Here is a 20,537-nt window from a genome sequence, read left to right on the forward strand (position 1 = left end):
GGAAAAATGAAAATGGACAACACAGATGCCTGGTTATGGTGAGTACATAACTTTAATATCTGATTCTTCCTCAACATATGGGACAAAGTCCCCAGCTACGTAGATCTTGAGTGGCCTTCATGGAAGGTTATTCCAGAGAACTGCTGAGTTAAAGGCAGCTCTGCTTCTGGAAATTGTGTTGAATCTGTAATGAGTGACAAAGGTATAGGCAGTAGACTAGGAGGCTGCTGCAGATATACTACCAATGAAAACAAATGAGGTAGCCATGGATCTGGTTGAATAAGCTTTAGGTGGCTTTGGCAGGGAGAGACCTTGTTGGGAATATATCCAGGAAATGCAACTAGTTATCCATTTGGCCAATGTGACTTTAGAAACTGGAGAACCCATCTGACTATATGAAAAAGAGATAAACAGTTGGTTTGTTTTCCTGAAAAGTTTTGTTCTGTGTAAATAGAAACATAGCTGTCTATGCCTATGCACATTTAAAAGATGTAGCATGTATTTTCCTTTGTTCAAGAATTTTGGAAAGAAAACTACTAAATGTATGGTTTCATTTACACTTTATTTAGAAGCCACTTTTGGTAGGAAAGAAGTATGGGTTCATAAAGTAAACCTGCCTTTATGAAAAACAATGTAAAGAGGTTCCGATGAAAGAGCCTGGAGTTCAGAAATCATTTTAGCAGATGTAATATCAACTAAGAAGGCTATTTTCCAAGACAGGAAATTCAAGTCCATTTTCGCTGAAGTTTCAAAAGGTTGCTGAGTTAAACCTTGAAGCACTACTGTTAAGTGCCAGGGAGGTGATGGATTTTTCACTTGGGGTTTGAGCAGAAAGGTGCCCTTTAGAAACGTCTTACACAGTTTGGAAGCAGCCAAGCAAGAAGCACTGTCCCCTGAGAGAAAATTTGAAATGGCTACCAACTGTGAGAAGCTAAAAACTCCAGGAAAGCAGAAATAAGGGTAGTAAAAGGATCCATGTCATTTATAAGGCCCACATTGAGAATATTTTCCATATACTCTTGTAAATTCTCTTACTGGAATCTTTCTATGAAGACATAAGTATATCAAGAACTGGAGAATAAAGCCTGGGCTGTCTAGCTATGACTGGAACTGGAAGAACCATGCAGTTAGTTTGAGAGCTGAGATACTGGGATGTTTTATTCCTGAGGGATGAGACAGGAGGTCTGGCCTGAGGTCTTGTATCCAAGGAGGATAATGAAGATGAGACCAAAGGAAGGGAAACCAGACCTGGTGAGGCCAAAAGAGGGCAATGAGGATAACTGAGCTCTTCAACTGACTGTCTTTATATAAGAAGTTTGCAATCAGAGGTACTGTGAGATATGCATAAAGGAGACTGGAGGGTCAGATGTGGACTAGAGCATCTCTCCTTGACTCCCCTGAAGGGGAATCAGGGCAAAGTAGCTGCTGCATTTATTGCTGTGGGAAGAAGAAAAAAGATCACAGCAAGGTTGGTCCCAAAAGATGGAAAATTTTCTCTGCTGATTGACAGACCACTTGTGAAGCATCAGAATGGACCTACTACATTTGCCTGCTAGCATTTTGGATTTCCCCCGAATGTATGTTGCTACTAGAAAGCAGTTGGAGGAGATCGCCCATTGCCATGATCTCATAGCTTCTCAGCACAGGGGATAAGATCAATTTCCCCCTTGCTAGATGATGCACCAGACTACAGACATGTTGTCAGTTTGGATCACAATGGTCCCTAGAGGGAGAGCATCTTGAAATGCCTGCAGTGCTAATAGGACCACTCTCATCTCTAGGACATTGATATGCAAATTGGTCTCTTGGTGGGACCATGTACCTTGGACTGTCCTTCCCAAGAAATGCTCCACCATTTGGGATGCATCTGTGGTTACTATGGCCACTGAGGGAGACAGAACCTACTGAATATGGTTTTTGCATACCAGAATAAGTTTGACTGGAAAAGACTGAGACTGTTGAAGAAAAGAACACTGAACAGCTAGAGTCCACTGAAGAACACACATATAGTAATGTGCCAATGGGGCTAAAACTAAACATGCTGCCAAGAAACCTAGGGCTTGAAGGACAAGTCTGGCAGGAGAAGCAGGATGTAAAAGAATTTGATGAACATGGGACTTGATTGTACATATATGATGTGGAAGTAATGAAGCAACTTGACTTATTGTGTTTAGATGAGCTCCAGTGAACTTCAGCCTCTGTACTGGTAGTAACTTGGATTTGAAAATACTGGCCGTAATGCCTAGTGTTTGGCAAATTTGGAGCAAGCAGTGCTTGGAATGTTTTAGGAAATGCTTGGTTTGGACATTGAGGAGCCAGTTATCTAGGTATGGAAGCACTCTGAATCCTTGCAGTTTCAGGTGAGTTGCTACCACTGCCATACACTTGGTAATCACCATAGAGGCTATGGTGAGACCAAAGGACAGGGCTCTTAACTGATAGAGACTGTTTCTGAACTGAAAGTGCAAATGTCTTCAGGACCATCTGTTTATTCTGATGTGATAGTATGCATCCTGAAGATCGATTGAGTACATCCAGTCATCCTTATGTAAAAGGGGTAGAATGGACTGAACCATGACAATTTGGAACTTTGACTTCCTCGTATATTAGTTCACATTGCTTAGATCCAAAAATTGGTCTCAGGTCCACTGTCCTTTTTTTGGCACTAAAAAGAACCTCAAGTTCTAAGTCCTCTCTGGTCAGGTGGGACCTCCTGGATGACTGTTTTGTCCAACAGCTTCCAAATTTCTTAAGCTGCCATATCTCTCTGACTGGGTGGAACACTGGGAAGCTTTTTTTCTTTTGGAAGTGGACGTTTGGGAAAATGGTAAAAAGTAACCCCTGGATATTCTTTTTATCACCCAAGAATCTTTTGTTACAGCAGCCCAGGCATCTGGATGCTAGAACAAGTGTCTCCAATTGCCTTCTGAGGTGGGAAGTTGGGTAGCACTTCAGGAATGCTGAAATGGTCGTTCCGGAAAGAATCTCAGAAACCCTGATTTTGGGGGCCTCCTCTGCCGTGAGGACTGCATCTTATATTTGAACTCTCTCTTCTGCCTCTGAGGGAGTTGTCTCTATGTGAATCCTGGAAAGATCCTTTATATTTAAAGAACCACGTTTTCTTGCCTCCTCTTTGATTTCTTTAAAAAGATCACACAGGGTTAGCAAAGTGAATCCTAACAGCAAACATAGTCTTTCCTTCCTGTTCACTGTGAGAAAGCATTTTTTCCCAGAATGGCCAAACAAGAATGTTCCATCAAATGGAGCATTGATGAAAGAAAACTTAAAAGGCTCCACAAAATCACTTAACTACATCTAGGCATGTCCCCTTATAGCATTGCCTGAACCAGCAGCCCATAAAGTGCCTTTTGCTGCATGAAAAATCAACCTCCTGGACACACTGAAAATAGATAAAAGAGTGGTCATCTGCAAGGATGATCTTTTGTAATCCTCTTCAGACATGGACTCAGAGAGATTTTGAAAGCTCTTCGGTCAAATCTCTCTGTACTCTTGTAAAGAGTGCCAAATAATTCAGGGACCTTAAGGCAAAGGTTGCTGAAGCAAACATGCACTTTCCAAACCTGTCCAATGCCCTTGACTTCCTATTACAGGGTAGATAGAGGAGCTCTGTTCTGCTAGCTCCTTCTTGTTGGTTGCTTCCATAACCAATGCATCAGCAGGGACTCCATTGCTCTAATGGGGCTTGTCTTTTGGTGGAGCTATAATTTTATATGGGCGATGTGGAATTGGTTCAACTGAATCTGGTTCCTTCCATGAATGGTGAGAGACCAGTTTGATGAATTCATTGGTCGGTGGCATCACCCAATACATAGATGGGCCAGCAACAAAAGCCTCCAGAAATACTGACTCCTCAGGAGAAGGATTAGCTGAGGACCAACCCACCTTTCTGCTTAAGGATTTCCAAAATTTCTCCAAATGAGAAGTCATCAGTTTGTGATCTGGGGACCCTTCCCCTTCATCAAAGTCAGTATCTTCTGTGAGAGATTCCAAAGGAGAATCCATGTGCCTCCTTTTACAAGTTCTCTTTCAGTGAACCTCCTTAGTAGGATCCTCTGGAGAGGTGTCCAAAGACAGGGGCATTTCCTCTAGGGGAACCTGACTGGATGCTAGTTGGTACTGGCTGTCCCTGTGGAGTAGGTCTGATGAGATCAGAGCTCAGAACCATGGGGGAAAGTGTAGGATCCAATGACATATGAGAGACTTGATCTTCTGAATAAGGGAACACCCTCTCCATAACCTCAAAGGCCGATAGACCAGGAGAAGATCTGGCCGGCAAAATCACAGCCGAGACTTCCAAAGCAAGCAAACCATGACTTTGTCTGAATCTGTGCCTCGGGGAGGGAGCTGGTCCTGAGCTATCTAGCACCGAGGATCTGAGAGGCAAGGATGCCTCCAACACCATCAGAGTAGATCACAGCCCTATGGATCCGATTCCAGCACTTCGGCTCTGAGATTCCTCCCTTTCCAAGAGAATGGGAGCAGAACTGGTCAGGAAAACAGTCTGGTTCGGCTCCATCACTGATACCCTCGGAATTATCAGATCTGAAACTGAAGGCTGGATCAGAGAAGGAGATAAAACTGTATGGGAAGTGGCAGAAAGGCACACAAATCCGAAGGGAGATGGAGCCAGTACAACCCCTATCTCGATCTGAGCTCTGAGGAACATTCTCATCATCCTATCCAGTTTCGCTTCAGAAAGACCTGTGGAGGATCTGATAGATGAGGTAGTAGACTGAGATATGGAGTGTTTTGTTGGAGTTTGCATTAGTGGAGAATAGAGCCAAGGAGAAATAGGGTCAACCATGAACTCAGGACAGCAAGCTCCCGGCATATAAGAAATGCTAGGAGTTTGATCAAAAGGTTTTAGATGCATAAGTTGAACAGTGGGACTGGCTAAAATAACTATTGGCTCCAAGGACTTAGGATCCATGTTTTTATTCTTCTGACACTAATCTGATACACCAAACTGAGATCTGATAACCTTCATATTTTTTGTGAGGCTCTAGGGCTGAAGAGGTCTTCTGAGACTTTGAGGGAGATTGTTTCCTATGCTCCCCTTAGACGGTTTGCTGGGGGATTGAGCCCTGGAGGAGGAAGAAGACGATGGAGGTAATAACCCTTTGAGAACTTGTTTGTTTTTCCTCTCCCCAACAGCCCTTGAGTTAAATGCAGCACAAATTGTACAGTTCATAACCAAATGTGCTGCTCCCAAATAAAAAAACGTAATCCTTGAGGGCATCCACGTTTGGAATTTTGTGCTCACAGCAAGTGCATTTTTTAAAACCTGTAGGCTTCTCAATATATATATATATATATATATATATATATATATATATATTTATATATATGGGTCGACTTCGACCCATCGAAATACATTTAACTGAAACTCACTTGCCCAATCCCAGCTCTTTGAAACTTCAGTAATCCGAAAGCATGGACTGCTAAAATCCTTTCCCTGTAAAAGGAACCACTTGGCCACCATAGCGAACTCTGCCCTTTCTTCAATGTAGTGCGATCTCAGAGTTAGAATATTTAAGTGGGAGGGATGAAACCCTCCACTTTGGTGGGTTTAGTTTTGGTCCGAGTAGGATTTTTTCTCATGGTGGCCAAATAGTTCCTTTCACAGGGAAAGGATTTCGGCAAACCATGCTTTTGGATTACTGAAGTTTCGAGGAACTGGGATCGGGGAAGTGAGTTTCGGTTAAATATAATTTCAATGGGTTGAAGTAGACCCATATGTATGTGTGTGTGTGTGTGTGTGTGTGTGTGTGTGTGTGTGTGTGTGTGTGTGTGTGTGTGTGTGTATATATATATATATATATATATATATATATATACATACACATATACACACAAATATATATATATATATATATATATATATATATATATATATATATATATATATACACACACACACAAATATATATATATATATATATATATATATATATATATATATATATATATATATATATATATATATATATATATATATACACATATACATATATATATATATATATATATATATATATATTTTTTTTTCTTTCTAAAACTATAGAAATAGGACTACCAACAATGATAGTTAAGTATACCATGTTTATCTGGGTAAGAAGGAAAGGGGTACATATATATATATATATACATATATATATATATATATATATATATATATATATATATATAGTTACACTTCAATCTGGAATTATTGAAATCCTGAATTTCAGTAACTCGAGACCATGAAGCTAAAAACCAGAATGTCGAAAGTGCATAAGAGCGAATTCGAATATCTCGAATCCGCGCTTATGCATTTCCAGTAGGAAGCATGTAGTGTTATGGTGCCTGAGATTGCAGATGAGTGAGTGTTTGTGTGTGTTTTTTATGTTGTATGTGTGAGTAAGGGTAGGGAGGTGTAAGTGTGAGTGTTAGATTTGTTGGTGTTTGTGCATGTGTGATGTGTATTTGTGCGCGAGCGAGTGGAGGATGGTGTGGTGTGAGGTTTTTTTTTTATGTTATGTGCGACCTCAGAGTTGGTATATATAAGTAGGGGGGCTGTGGGGGGGTTGCCCCCTGCTTATATGTAGTGTAGGGTTCTGTGGTTTGTGAGCTGTGGGTGGAATGGTGTGTGTGTGTGTTATGTGGTGTATGGTGTATGTATGTTCGTGATTGTGTGATTTGGGATTGTGGATTTCGGTATTGTGAATGGTTCGACTTTATAGTCTCGGGTTATTGAAATTTGGGATTTCAGTAATTCGAGATTATGAAGTGAAACAGTGCATATATATATATATATATATATATATATATATATATATATATATATATATATACATACAGACAGACAGAAAGGCACCAACAATGGTAAGTAAAAGTTATCTTACTAAGGTAGAGAGCTAATGGATAGAAGAAACCCAAAACATAGAGGAAAGAATCTATGAAGTAATTAGTTAACTGGAAATAGAAGTGAAGAGGTTTTAATATAAAAAAATACTTACTGCACAACCTGAAAAACACTCAGAGAGTGGATCCACATCTGTCTGAGAAGAAGGCAAACAAGATCTGTGGTGTTAGGAGTGGAGTAGGCATTATGGATCGAGGGAGCAGCTCAAGAGTTAGATCTGAAGTCAGTAAAATGTGGCCAAGTCAAATCGGTAAGCCATATGTTGAAGAAGAATGAAGTTAAAACCGGACAGCAACAGTAAAATGAAGTGAACAGATTTAAGACAGCATGAGAAAGTGGCTGGTAAATGTTGAACTCAATAACTCTGTCAAGTTAGTAAGTTTAAAAGAAAGTTTACTAGTTAATGACACATTTTTAAAATCTGAACTGCCTGTTTCTAAATCTAAAGTTGCAGTAATAAATGCATATAATCTCCTGCAAAACAAAGTCTCTTATTGGCTGAGCTTACTATATCCCAGGATGCACCACTACCAGTCCCGCAGATCTAGTTTGTCCGCATACATGCACACACGCATGCACTGCTTATATAACATTGACAGATGATACAAGATAAAAACAGTAGAACTCAAACCGTTCAATCTCTTCTGATCTCCAAGGCAGGGGGAAGGAGGGTGGGTATTAGGAATGTAGGCGAGATGGATCGCAAACATCTGATGTTATGGTGAGTACATAACTAAAAGATGTTATGTGATCCTATCTCGCCTACACTCTGACTGATGGGACAGCGTCCCTAGCACCTAAATCCTGGGTGGCTCACTGGAAAACACTCCTGAGTACCGTGGAACCAAATGATGCTCGCCCTTTAGATGCCACATCCAATTTATAGTGGGAAATGAAAGTGTGCGGGTTGGACCAAGTAGCCGCAGCACAAATCTCAGAAATAGCAAGCTTGGAATGGAATGCAATAGAGGTAGCCATAGCTCTAGTAGAGTGAGCTTTGACAGATGTTGTAAGTTGTTTATTTGAAGAGGAATAAGCCTGAGTTATGCAATCTCTGATCCATTTGGCAATAGTAGCTTTAGTGATGGTTTTACCCACTTTATTATCTGAAAAGGACACAAACAATTGATCTGTTTTCCGAATTTGTTGAGTCCTATCTAGATAGAAGCGCAATTGCCTGTGAACATCCAATGTATGGAAGGTGTATTCCGCTTTGTTTGAAAATTTTGGAAAGAAAACTGGTAGCTCTAAAGATTGTTGGAGACAGAGATTAGAGCAAACTTTGGGACAAAAGATGGATTAGGCCTAAGTGATACTCTATCCTTGTGAAAAATCAAGCACGGTGGTTTGATAGATAGGGCTTGAAGTTCTGAAACTCTTCTTGCAGAGGTAATTGCAATTAAGAAGGCAGTTTTCCAAGACAGATATTTCAACTCACATGTAGCAGCCGGTTCAAAGGGGGAAGATGTTAAGGCACGAAGTACCAAATCAAGATCCCACGGAGGCGAGGATGAAAAACTGGGGTCTTAAAAGCACAGCACCTTTCATGAAAGTTTTACATAATCTGCTGCTCATCAACGGTGGGTCTATGGAATCGTGAAATTTGGAGATAGCTGCTAGCTGGACTTTAATAGTAGAGACTGAAGATCCTTGATTAAACAAGGATGTTAAAAATTTCAAGACCTCTGGTATCAGGGCAGTAATAGGGTCTAAGCCTCTGAGTTGAGCCCAGATAGCAAACCTCTTCCACTTACTGTGATACAATTTTTTAGTGGTGGGTTTGTGGGCTGAAGATAAAATGTGAATAACTTCCGGGTCCAAGGTGTGATTTCTGACTATAGTCGGAAGTGGAGGAGCCAAGCTGTTAATTTCAAAGTGTGAAGGGACTGGTGCTGTTGTCCTGACTGATGAACCAGAAGGTCCGGAATTAGATCCAAGAACCAAGGACCGTCCAGGGTATATTTCTGTAGGTAGGGGAACCATACCTGACGAGGCCAGTACGGAGCAATTAGAATCATTGTGGACCCCAATTGGGAAGCTTTCTGGATGACTTTGGGGAGAAGTGGAATCGGAGGGAAAGCATAAAGCAGTCCTGTTGGCCAAGGTTGGACTAGAGCATCCGTAGCTGTCTCCCCTTGACGCGGGGTCAAGGAAAAGAACCTTTTGCACTTCGAGTTTCATGGTGTTGCAAACAGGTCGCAGCACAGAATCCCCCATCTTTTGAAAATCTGAGCTGCTACTGTTTCGTTCAGAGACCACTCGTGAGGAGAGAGAATAGTCCTGCTCAGTCTGTCTGCCAATACATTGGATTTGCCTGGAATGTGGGTCGCTACCAGGAAGCGCTTGGTAGCCACTGCCCATTCCCACACCCTCATGGCCTCTCTGCAAAGGGGGTAAGATCTGGTCCCTCCTTGTTTGTTTAGATACCAGACCACCGACATGTTGTCTGTGTGGATGGTGATAATGCCTTGAGGGAGAAACTTGTGGAGGGCTTGTAGGGACAGAAGTACAGCCCTCATTTCCAACACATTGATATGGAGAAATATTTCGTTTGGAAGCCAAGAACCCTGAACTGACCTGCCCGGACAATGCCCCCCCCACCCCGTCTGGGAGGCATCCGTAGTCAAGGTGGCCACCGGAGGGGGTATAACAAAGGGTCTTCCCTGATTCAGATTGGATGGCAGAAGCCACCAGCGGAGGTCCCGTTTGCACGTTTCTGTAATCAGTATGTGATGATTGAGGGGGAGATCCTGAAAAGACCATTGTGTCGATAATAGCCACTGGAGAATCCTCATGTGCAACCTTGCCAGAGGAACTAGGGGAACCGTGGCAGACATTGAACCTAAAAGTTGCAGGACCATCCTGGCTGGGGCTTTGGATATTAGAAGCAGGGCTCGGACTTGATCTTGTAATGTTTGTATCCTTTCGGTAGGAAGGAAGATTCGCATTAATTTTGAGTCTATCTCTGCTCCTATGAATCTTATGCGCTGAGAAGGCAGCAAGACAGACTTTGACCAGTTGAATGTAATTCCCAGGGAAGCACCCAGGGAGATGGTGGCATGTAGGTTCTCTAGTAGTAGATGCCTAGTGGTGGCAGTCAGGAGCCAGTCGTCCAGATAGGGAAACACTTGGAATCCGAGACTCCTCAGGTGAGCAGTCACTACTGCCAAACACTTGGTGAACACCCTGGGGGCTGTGGTGAGACCAAAGGGCAGTGCACAAAATTGGAAATGACTGTCTCCCAGGCTGAAGCGCAGATACCTCCTGGACGCCTGATGTATCGGTATGTGATAATAGGCGTCCTTGAGATCTATGGAGCACATCCAAACATCTTTCTCCAACAATGGGAGAATGGATTGTAGAGTGACCATTCAGAATTTGGACTTCATGACGGACTGGTTTAGTTTGCTGAGATCCAAAATGGGCCTCAGGTCCCCTGTCTTTTTTGGCACTAAAAAGAACCTTGAGTAATTTCCGGATCCGATCTGGTCTGTGGGGACCGGTTGGATGACTCCTTTTTCTAGCAGCTTTGAGGCTTCTACGGCTGCAATTTCCCTTTGACTGGGTGGTGGGTCCGGGATTTTTTTGGACGGTGGGGGTGGGCGTGTGAAGGGAATGGTGTAACCTAATAGACTCCCAGGCTTTTAGGTGCTTGGCAAAATGGCACCCGACTGGCTCCGGAGCAGCACAGCCGGGCAATCCCTCATGGAGTGTGGGAGGCTGAAGAGCCACGAAAGGACTCGCGGTCTCCAGTGTTGCGGGGGCCTCTGCCGCCTCTGGGACGGCATCTCCCAGAAAAATTTCCCCCTCCTCTGCCTCTGGAAGGGGAATCTTCCTGCTGTTGAGGAAAGAATTTCTGTGATTTATGGAACCACATCTTCCCTCCTCTTTTGGCCTTGGGATAAGGCCGGAAGGGAGTGGAAAATCGTGCTCCTACGGCAGATAAAGTCTTTCCCTCCTGCTCACAGCGGGTAAGAGTGTCTTTTACCTTGGGTCCAAACAAAGAGGACCCATCAAAGGGAGCGTCGGCAAAGGAAGACTTGAAGGCCTCCATGAAATGACACAAACGGAGCCAGGCTTGTCTCAGAGAGCCACGCCTGTGCCTGCCGCTCTGCCCGCCTTCGGCCGCATATGAAATGAGCCTCATGGACGAGTTAGAAATCGAGGTAAGGGTAGCCAACTGAGAGCCAACCGACTGGGCTAGCTGCTCAGGTAGGTTACCTGAGAGGGAGTCTGAGAGCTCCTTGACCAGATCCCTCTGTAGTCTGGTGAAATGTGCCAAGTAATTCAGGGACCTCAGAGTAAAGGCCGCTGAACTCAGGGTGCGCTTCCCGTACTGGTCCATGCTCCTAGACTCCTTATTAGGAGGATGGACGGACGTTGAAGCCTCTGCCACGTCCTGCTGGGTAGCAGATGCCACCACCATGGCATCTACCGCCACGCCTTTCGTTAAGAACTCCTTCTCGGGTGGGGCAGACAAAAATTTGTTAGGGCGAGAAGGCACTGGTTCCACAGTATCTGGATGTTCCCACGCTCTCCGACAAACCAAATCTAGGAGCTCGTCGAAGGGCGGAGACACCCAGGAGGCGGAGGGCTGAGCCCCGAAGGCCTTGAGGAACACCGACTCATCAGCGGAGGGGGGTTTGGAATTCCAGCCGCCTCGTTGCTTGAGGATCTCTAGAATGTCTGCAAATGAGACATCATCCGAGGACAACTTTGGGGACTCCACATCATCAAGATCAGTGTCCGATGTAAGAGACTCATCGGGGGAGTCCACGTGCTTCCTCTTGCACGATCTCTTCCTTGGGGGCTCCTCCGAAGACAACTCCGAAGACCCTCAGGAGGAGGGGAACCCCAGTGGGGTAACCTCAGGCCCCGGGCTCCGCTGCCTAGAGACAGGGAACTGCCAAAGACCCAGTCTCCATGCCCAGGAAGGTGCCGGTAAAGCCGTAGAGATGGCCAAAGAAGATTTGGCCAAGGCACTCCTCATAGCTCTGAAGGCCGGACCCCCAGAATCCTGGGAGGGTCCAGTCTCCGGAGCCATGATAGCAGACGGAAGTCCCGCGTCAAGCACCGAGAGGGAGGCTTGGAACCGACTGCATTGGTCCCAAACGCCACCCCGGCCCGGCCAAGAAGTCCGTGTGCAAACTCCGACGCGAAGGGCGGGGTGGGAGTAGGGGCCGGAGCCGACCCTAGGATCTCCACTGGCTCCATCAGCACCTGCTCCGACGGAGCCAAGCAGTCGGAGGAGGAATGGCAATGGAATGGGCTATCGGCTCCGAAGCCAATTGGGTCGGAGCCGAAACAAATTTCTGAAAGACTGGGGACTGGAAAAGTCTTTGGAGTACCCTGTCTATGTCCGAATCTGACATCCTTGATGACCTGGAAGAGACCGAACGGGTCCGAGTAGGCCTCTCCAACGGCTCCAAGGGACTAGGGGACCGGCTCCGAATTGACTCGATAATTATCGGCGCCGAAGGAGTGTCCAAATCAATTTCCATCGGTGCTGAAGAGGGCTTCGGCGCCGAGGAGGAAGTGTCTGAGCGGACAACCTTCATCGGCTCCAAGATCAGTGGAGCCGATGAAGGTGACCCGCCTCTCGAGGCCCCAGCCGTCGGCTCCGAACCCAGAGGAGTCGAGGCTGGAGGCATCGAGGCAGACCATTCCGCCCTCGGCTCCGAAGTCCGTGGAGCCGAAGGAGAAGCCTGCCTATGTCTTTTGGTGGTCGGTTCCGATGGGCTGGTCGGAGCCGATGCCCTTTTCTTCTTTGCAGGAGAAGGAGAGGAAGCTAATGCCTCTTCAAATGAGGGTTTAATAAGGCCTTTTAAAATAAGTTTATTTTTCCTCTCTTGGAGGACCCTCGAGGAAAACGAGTGGCACACGCTACAGGACTCCTGCAAGAATGGTCATCTGTTATTGACATTTTGAAACTGCACTTAGTGCACTTCTTAAAACCTGAAGGCCTAGGAGCCTGTGACATTATGGCAACCAATTTAGTGAACTAGCAAAAACCAAACACACTAACTATCACAGAAAAATTTCTTTTTTTTTTTTTTTTTTTTTTTTTTTTTTAACCAAAGACTGTTACAAATAGACAAAAATAACTAAAGGGATCCAAGAGCCCCTAAATAAAAACGGGACTTGAACAACAACGGACTGACAGGGGAAGGCCCTTCAACTCAAAGGGGACCTCTAGTCAGAGAATACGCAATCACCACACAAATATTTTACAGAAAATATTCACTCATACACAAAAACACGAGATAGCTGTTAAAACAGCTTTTTGTTGACATTTTAGGAAATCCCTGACAGGAAAGTAAGTGAAAAAAACACTACTTAGCTCAGCCAAGCTCGAGACCACGTCTTTGCTTGTTAGCGGCAAATGAGATCTGGGGGACTGGTAGTGGTGCATCCTGGGATATAGTAAGCTCAGCCAATAAGAGACTTCGTTCTTTGGCATAAGCGTGCCGAGTCGGAGCCGAGGATCGGCTCCGAACCCATCAGTCAGAATGTAGGCGAGATAGGATCACATATCATCATCTAAATAGTAATCATGTTAACAATAAAATAGAATGAATAGAACAATCTACATACAGGCCCCAGAGAAAATTACAATTTGGAGGGGAAAGTGGGTGGGTTGTCCCAGTGTCCATACAGAGACCAGAGAAATCTAACATTGCAGTAAATACATAACTTATGTATTTCTCAGGTCCTGTCTGGACTCTGAAACTGCAAGACAGCATCCCCAGCTAACCAGGGTTTCCTAAGCCAACAAACCTGTCAGAGTGCTTTCTCTAAAAGATGCCCTTGTCTTAGAGAGAGTATCTAGACTGCAACATTTGGCAAGGATGTGCAGTGAAGACCAGGCAGTGGTAGGTGTTATCTCTTCAAAAGGAAAGTTATATAGGAAGACACTGGATGCAGCTTGAGCCCTGACATCGTGTTCTTTCAGTGGAGTGGTAAAGTACCAAAAATACAATCTGATATCAACTTAGCAAGTCCTACTTTGGAAATCTTTTGGCCCATTCTAACCACAGAAAAACTGATGAAAAGTTGGTCATCCTTCCTGTAAACTTTTGTGAAGTTTAAATCAAATCTTAACTGTCTGTGAGCACCCAAGTAATGAAGTAGGTACAACCCTTTGTTGGAGTATCAGAGGAAAAAAGACAGGCATATAAATGTATTGGTTCAAGCCATTCTATGTATCCACCTAAGGCATTAAAGACACTTGGTCCTCAGAGTTACTTTAGCAGAATTCAAAATAATGTAGGGGTATCAGGAAGAAAGGATGTGTAACTCTGATATTCTTCTAGCAGAAAAGTAGTGCAATCTTCCAAGACAGTAATTTAAATGGCATTGAGCTTGCTAGTTTGAACGGGGGGTTTGTTAAGCTCTCCTATACATTTATTTATTTATTTGATATTTATTCATAGGTTCGTAGGTAGTTACTAGGCTATCAGCCCAAGGGCCTAAGTAAGCCTAGCCAACAAGGTTCCCTGGCTTACGCCACCCAAGAAAGTTAATTTCCTGTGCCCCTGTCGAGCAGAGTCACAGAAGTGATCCCCTTTTCCCATCCACTCATCAAGATTCTTCTTGAAGAGTGCTAATGAGGAACTTTGCTTGACATAGATGGGTAGCTTGTTCCAGAGTGTAGGAAGTCTCTGGGACAGGAATCTATCCCTCCAGCATGTCCTGCTTATTGTGGTGACAAGGTTTAGGTCGCTAGAGCATGTAGCTCGGAGAGATTGGGATTTCTTTAGGTGTAGCATGTCCAACAGCTCTGGGTTTAACATAGCTTTATATGTTAGGCAGAGATCTCCTCAAAGTAGACAATATGCTACAGAGTAAAGCTGGAGATTTTTGAGATGGTCAGTGTAGGACATCTGTTTGAGGGCAGTAATCCTCTTTGTGAGGTACTTCTGTGGCCTTTTCAGCTGCTGCAGATGTCTTGTGAGATACATTCCAAAAGGGGCGTTGTACTCTATAATGGGTTTAATGAGTGCCGAGTAGAGGGGAACAATGACCTCTTTTTTCCAGGATGAGAACCCTTTTCTGATGAGGTGTGCCACATAGAAGGATTTCCTGACTACTGTGGTGATGTGATTATCAAAGGAGAGACTACTGTCCACCTGGGTCCCAAGGTCTCTTATCACACATTCAGCATTAAGTAGACTGCCGTTTATGTGGTAGTTCATGGGTACAGAGTTTTTACCAAAGGGGATGACAATGCACTTTTTGGCATTGAGCTTGAGGCCATGCCTCTGACACCAGGCATCTGTCTCAGTGAGGCCCTTCTGTAGGATGTCCACATCATTTGGGGACTTGATTATGGCTCCTAGTTTGCAGTCATCTGCAAACTTTGTTAGCCAGAGGCCTTCTGTGTTAGCCTGTACTTCAGAGAAGTAGATAACAAACAGGAGAGGTCCCAGGACAGAGCCCTGTGGTACTCCGCTTGTCACTGGTTTGAAGTCAGATTTCGAGTCTGCAACTTTTACAGTGTTGGTTCTGTCAGTGAGCCAGTTGGCAACCCATCTTGTGACATAGGGATTTATACCTAGTTTAGTGAGTTTAGCTATATTTCCAGAATGGAGGATGGTGTTGAAAGCCTTGGCGAGGTCAAGATAGGCTGTGTGAACCACCTTACCCTCATCTACAGCTTTGGTGACTGCCTCAAAGAAGTCGATCAAGTTCAGAAGGCATGATCTGCCATCACAAACCCGAACTGGGTGGGGTCCAGAGTTTGGGTTGACTGGGTTAGTCTGGCTGGGCCGATGCCCATTTTCATTAGAGACCTGAGAAGAACAGCTCAAGAAAAGGTAGGTAATATACAGTGAATTAAAAAGTAGTCACAGATATAGTCAAACAACAATCACATATAAATTTAACACGTACAATGTTACAATAAGAATAATTAGATATTGTGTGACAGTAAGCAAATGTAGTTGCATCTTATACGAAGATTAGAGTACATTTCTTTACTAACATAAGACATAATCTTACAGATGTAAGGCATCAAAACTGAAATCTCAGGATGGGGTAGATATCCCTGAGGGTGGTCTAGAATGAAAAAGGACTGAGAAAAGCCTTACATGATGTTGTGGAAGGCCAAGATAGAAGTCAATAATCTACTATGATAGGAGGAAATGGCTGCTAAATGCACCTTCATAAAGAAGTAACTAGCTCCTTTGTTTATAAAGTTCTGCAAAAAAAGAACAACACTTGTTCCAAAGATGCTGAAGCCAGTAGAATATTCACATTCTGAGCCCAAATGGAAAACTATTTCCATTTTCCTTTATAGATTCTTCTGGTAGAAGGCTTCTGTGAAGCTGTGATAAGCTCAGCCTGAACAGGAGTGAAAAAATAGTTTGCAGCCATTACTGGAACAGAAAAAACTATTCTCTTAAATGAAGGAACTGAATCTCTGGGTGAAGTTGACTAGAGGGATGAATCAGCAGGCATGGGCTCTTTGGAATAAGAAGGTGTTTGTTCTTCAGGTGTGGCCACACCTAGGGGAATCATGTCTGTTGCAGCCAGAAATGGTCTATGACAATGAGCAAAGGCTGGCAATTCTTGGCTTTCTGAAGGAGTTTTGGTAACAAGCAGAAGGGGAAAAAAGGAATAGGGAACTCAGGGAGCCAGTTGTGGGAGAATGTGCCTCTAGGTGGCTCTCCTTTTTGAGGAGATATGCTGAAGAACTGAGGGTATTCGTTTTGAATGGTGAAGCAAAGAGATTGCAGCAAGTTGTCTGCCACTTCTTGAATATATTGCATGCTACTCTGTTGCTGAGAACATTCATTTGTTTGTTATCAAGCTGGAAGGCACAAGTATGTGCTTTGCTATCAGAAAGCATTGCATCTACACAGCCCCCTCCCATAATCTCATTGCTTCTCTGCATAGGGAGGAGGAATGAGTCCCTCCTTGCTTATTTATGTACCATACTACTGCCATGCTGTCTGATTGTATGAAGACTGCACATCAATGGAGCAAGTCCTGAAATGTCTGCAATGCTAGGAAGAGATTCCATCATCTTGAGCACAAACAGGTGCAGTAAGGCCTCTTTTGGGGTCCATGAACTTTGAATCATCTTGCCTAAGTAGTACTCCCCACCACAGAACTGATGCATCTGTGGTTACAGTTACATTTGAGAATGATACGATGAATGGAAAGCCTTCTAATAAGTTCCAAGGGTCTGTCCACCAGTTCAAACTTCTTCTGCATGCGAGACACATTCTGGTCTTGTAATCCATGGGTTGCTACAAATGATTCCACTGCATTCAAAAGGTCCACTTTAAGAGTCTGCCATATGGATGGAAGCATCCATCAGTCCCAGCATCTTGAGAACAACAGTGGCTGATGGTTGTGTCTCTTGTACAAATGTGTGACTTCTGAGATGACAGAGGAAACCTTGTCTTGAGGTAGTATAGTCAGTTGCTTTAGTGTGTCTCAGCAGAAACATGGTAATATCAAATCCTGGCAAAATTCTGTTTGAGATGTGGCCATGTTCACTATGAACCCCCAAAACAGACAGGTCTGAAGTAAGTACTGTCTTACTAGAAAAAGGTTTTCCACTGCAGAGGCTGCTAGGAGCTAACTGTCCAAATAGAGGGAGATTTGCACTCCCAGAAGTTGCATGTAGGCTGTAACAGGTGTCATGAATTTGGTAAATACTTGAGGCTGTGGTCAGTCAAAAATGGAAAGACCAGAAATGTGTAGTGATAGACTCCTATCTTGAAAAGGAGGAATCTTCATGATGCTTTGTCTACCTTTATGTGCAAGTAGGCATCCTGAATATCCAGAAAGCACATCCAGTCCCTTGCCTGGAGACATAGCAGTATTGACTCCTCTACACATCAGTTGAATAAGCTTAGATCGAGTATATAGAAAAGTTAGTCCCAAGAGTAACTTTCTCCTTTTGAAAAATTAGAAAAGGAGGGGGCCATCATAAACACCTGCAGTTCATAAACCCTCTTGCCAGAAGTCAGAGTAGCAAGAACCACAGCTTTTCAGGTGCAAAGTTTGTGGGAAAATCTGGCAGCAGGCTTAAAGGGCATAAGGCCAATTTTACTAGTACATACTTAGGTTCTAAGAGGGAAAAACAATTTTTCTTGGTAGGCTAATGTGAAGGATGCCTTTTAGAAATTGTCTGACCTCAAAACAGGAAGAAAGTCACAGATGTATAGGCAGACAAGTAGAATGTCATATAAATGGGCTTTAACTGAAGTATAAGCCAATCCAGAACTGAAATAGGAAAGAAGAGTAAAAGGGCCTGGTTGTTCTTTTTGCACCAAAAAAAAAAATTTCTTCCATTATATTTTCTGGTAGCAGGTTTGCTAGCTTCCTGTAAAACCTGGAGCATGTCCTCAGAAAACTGTTGCCGAAAAAGGAATCACAACTTTTGTCACCAAAAGAGTTAACTGCAGAGTTTGGAGATGAGGGTGAATGAGAGAGCCATTATGCTGTGAGAGCAAGTCCATCCTGTATGGTAACTTATGATAACTGCTCCTAGCCAGGTGAAACTAAGGGGAAGCCAGTGTTGTCTGAAATAAACAAGAGTCATTAGAAAGATTTTTGGTTTGCTCTTTGATATTTTTTGAAAGAATATGAAGAGTACAGGTAGAGAAGGAAATGCATAAAGGAATCTTTCCTCCAAGAAAACAACACGGTTCCTGTTCTCCAAACCAATGGGTTTGGGTCCCTGAAACAAAATATATTTAGTTGTCCATTCTAACTGGAGGCAAACAGGTCTGTTTGTGGAGTACCGTCACTGATGAATAATGTAAAGCTAGACCTCTCTGTTCAACATCCATTTGTGAAATTCTGTCTAGGATTTTCTTATGAAGTCTGCAACAGTGTTTCTCCATAAGGGAATGTAAACTGTCTGAAGAATCAGTTTGTGCTGGATGTCAGTCTTTCAGACTATCAAGCTTAATTTGCACAAATGGAAATACTTTGCCTCACACCCTTTTTTATGCACCACATAACTGCAGCATTGTCTCTGAATATTCTGAGAGGGGCTGGGGACCAGAGACAGTTCTGAGTGTGAGGACAGTAACCACTTGAAATCTCGGGACCCGCTGCAGCAAGTCCTGAAACTCAGAGACTGAATGACAGAAATATAGGTTCAAGGCGCCATTTCTCAGAATATTCTCTTTTCTCCAAGGTATGGCAATCTTGGAGTTGGTATATATACTTTTTGGTGTGTCCCCCTGCGAAAATAAAAATACATTTGAGAACAGCGATTTTCGAAATTCCCTCTTCTGCTATGTTGTTAGAATTTTTTTTTTCATCTAGTGCGACATTTCAGTAGGGATCTGGCTTGGATGCAGAATTCAGGTACGCATCAGTAAAGGCATCTAACAGAGTTCCCAGCACTGGAGGAATAACAGAGGGCTTAGCAGTATCCACTTGAAACAATGTGTAATATCTCTGTAGGGCATAAGATATTTTAAAGCTTCCCCATATAAATTGTTGCATTATTTTTACAATAGTGTCCCCAAAAGAAATTCTTCTAAAGGGGGAATCAGGGGAAAAAAGAATATTCTTTAGAAGGTACAGCCAAGGAATAGTGAATCTGAGAAGAATAAGCAATGAAATCTTTATCAGAGTGTTGGTCTTCCTCAAATCTCTCTCTTTTCTCAGCAGTAGAAGAAAAATGAGCCACAACAGTGGGTGGAGCCTGGAAATACTGAGAAGGATTCACAGATAAAAGAGCCCTTGGGTAAAGTCTTGCCATTCCTTTTTAGAAATTCAAAATAACTGACAGGGAGAGGGAAAGGTTTTCTGCTTTTCGTTTGCAGGGATGTCTACCTGCACATACTTAGAAGGATCAGAGCCCTGGCAAACTTCGATTAAGGAGCCAGGTATCTCCTCTCTGGCAAGAATATCAAGGATACCCGTGGCCCATTGGAAATTACCAGTCTAGTTCCCCCTTCTTGTCTGTACCAGACATTGGATCAGCCCCAGTAGACATGCAAACTGCCTGTCCCACACTGTCCGCCAACTGGGGGTTGCAGGGGGTAGATGCAGTAACCTGACAATTTGAGGTCTCATCACTGGACCCAGGAGAGACATCCAGTAGGGGCTGGACAGCTGAAGTCTCAGGTTTATGTTTCTTAGGCTTCTTCTTTAGAAGTGACTAGATGTCATGCCAGAAAGCTTCAGCCAACATTGTCTTCTGTGCAAGAAGCCAAAGAACAAAGGCAGCTACTAAGGGTCTTAAGTACAAAAAGACTGGCAAATCATACACTCTCTATGGATATGTTTTGCACATAGACAAAATAAATACTTATCATGATGGTCTTAATGTGGACTGTGTCTCCCACATTCACATTTTGATTTTCCAGATGGCATGTACAAAAACGTGATAGCCAACAAAAAAGGAATGGTCCCCAACAGGGTACTTAATGGCTTGGTAATAGCACGAGATGTACGTATGACCCTCAGACTGAACACAAAATGTAGTCCTGCTTATGGACTGGCAGCAAAAATGTTCTGAAGTAATTCACCCCTGAAGATTCCTTACATAGCTCCCATCTTTGGGCTTAGGTCATACGTCAGACATATGGCATATGGAGAGGCCCAGGTTTTGATATGCTAGCTGCAAATATGACTA

At 43.6% G+C, this 20,537-nt stretch overlaps 1 protein-coding gene across 1 annotated transcript in view; it reads right to left on the bottom strand.

Moving 5' to 3' along the window:
- LOC122798680 overlaps nt 1–20,537 on the bottom strand; it is a 765,029-nt gene that overhangs the window by 268,861 nt on the left and 475,631 nt on the right. The gene's annotated exons all lie outside the window — the stretch shown is intronic.

The sequence above is a fragment of the Protopterus annectens genome, chromosome 3.part1 (assembly GCF_019279795.1).
Source record: "Protopterus annectens isolate FY-2018-M chromosome 3.part1, PAN1.0, whole genome shotgun sequence".
NCBI lineage: Eukaryota > Metazoa > Chordata > Ceratodontiformes > Protopteridae > Protopterus > Protopterus annectens.